General features: G+C 44.6%; 1 long non-coding RNA gene across 1 annotated transcript; it reads left to right on the top strand.

Annotated features, from left to right (window-relative positions):
• The first annotated feature begins 373 nt into the window (after nucleotides 1-373).
• Nucleotides 374-1407, top strand: LOC125520671. The gene is made up of 2 exons (XR_007288785.1): nucleotides 374-726; nucleotides 1061-1407. It is a non-coding gene; the product is annotated as an uncharacterized LOC125520671 (long non-coding RNA).
• The last annotated feature ends 472 nt before the right edge of the window (nucleotides 1408-1879 follow it).

Raw genomic sequence — 1879 nt, 5'->3', positions numbered from 1 at the left:
TTGGAAGAGCACTTCGAAGGTAGTCATCTTATCAAAATGACAAGACGTAGACCTCACAATAATTGTGGATAATCTGCAAATCGTGCAGTACATGCCACCGTTACCTTGTGATTCACAAATAAAATTTAGGCATGTCATAAGAAGTATGTCAATTTATAATTCTTATTTGGATTTCATAAAGATTTGCAAAATAAAATAAAATAATGATTTATATTGCAAATTCATTGTCACAAAAATGCATGCCATAGGGAATATTTGCAGTAAAGACAAAGATATGTCTTATGTAGAAGTTGATAGATGATAACTTGATTAGCATATATATTCCAAGGCTGCTTTGCATACCGAAACAAGCCTGAGGGCTTGAGTGAGAAATATAAGTCCTCTTTGTTAGTAGATAAAATAGAAGGAGCAAAATGCAAATATTCCGATTGGATAAGGTTTCCCAATCTCATCTCTTGTGCGTGCGTGGTGGGCTGATGGCCATTCAGAGACCATCGCCATTGTTGACTGCTTAGGAACAACACTCGCCGGCGTCTTGCGGCGTTCTGCTGCCACCGCTGCTGCGAGACTGAAGTCGTTCAGGAGGACGCCGATGCGCCGCGTGCCGGCTGTGCGCCCTTGCCTGTAGGGGACGCGTGCAACTACGGGGTGGATGTGCGCGGTGGCTGGGCTGCGCGCCGGCTATGCGCCGAGTGGTGGAGGACGCCGTCGTCGCCAAATGCGGAGGTACGCACGGCGGGGTTCTTCCCTTGTTTCCTCTGGATGTTTTGTTGATGGTAGTTGCGATGGACGACGAGATTGTCATAGTGGACGATGGAGAAGGGGAAAATGTGAACAACAAGTTTGTTCGTCATCTTCTAATCTTGTTCTTGATGTTGATTCTTCTTCTTGATTGAGGATTTCTTCCTCTTTCTGTTAGAGTAGCGATCAATCCATCTCACTACGAGCATACGCCAGGTGAAACGATTTACAAAACAGAACAGTTGTTAGATCTGTGATTGATTGCAAGAAGACAAAAACAAATTGAAGAATCTCCTGATCCACTTTTCCTCTTTTGCAGAAGCATGTCCATTGATTCCTGCCATGGAAGGGTTGTGGTTGATCGAATCGGCAGCGATTGAAATTCTCCTACGCTGAAGCCGTGGGCGCTGGATGGAGTCGTCATCGCGAGTACAGGGGCAGACGCTGGCGCCGCCGTGACTAATGTCGCCATCCGCGCAAGACTCGATGCTGCAGTCCGCCGCGCGAGATAACGCCGGCAGCGCTGGGAATCGCGCGAGGCGTCGAGGAGGTCTGGCCTAATCGCTCTGTTAGGGCAAGGTGCTGATAACGTGTTTTGAGTGAAAAGTAAAGAACAAGAGAGTTGAATGAAAGATATATGAATGAACAGTTATTCTATTGATTGAAGATTGGGGTATTTATACCCAGTTTACAAGACGGTTACAAAAGGAGGCAGTTGCCAAAAGTGGCACCGACATAGCAGTGATTAATAGTTAATTAACCTAATTAATTAATTCCTAACATTAGTGACCACCAAACCAACACCACTTTTGCACACTAACATACAACTCAGGGTCTATATATATATTCACTTAGAATCAGAAGAAAAATAAATAAACGCGAGTTCTGTCGGACTTGAGCCCAGGTCGTCGGGATAGAAATCAGCTTCCAGACAGATACACCACGAACTCATTGATGCACCAACAGGCAGCCTACTTTATTTATCTTCGCAGATTAACAAACAGAAGGAAAGAGATCGCCTGATTGAAAAACGATCTGGAGGGACCTTCTGATTTGTTTTTTCTCTGTCATGATTCTATGTGAAAATATATCCTATGGGCAGCATGCTAGTGTGCAAACTAGATGTTGGTTCTGTGGT

The sequence above is a fragment of the Triticum urartu genome, chromosome 7 (genome assembly GCF_003073215.2).
Source record: "Triticum urartu cultivar G1812 chromosome 7, Tu2.1, whole genome shotgun sequence".
NCBI lineage: Eukaryota > Viridiplantae > Streptophyta > Magnoliopsida > Poales > Poaceae > Triticum > Triticum urartu.
The sequence above is the reverse complement of the archived record's forward strand: the minus strand, read 5'-3'. Positions and strand labels throughout refer to the sequence as shown.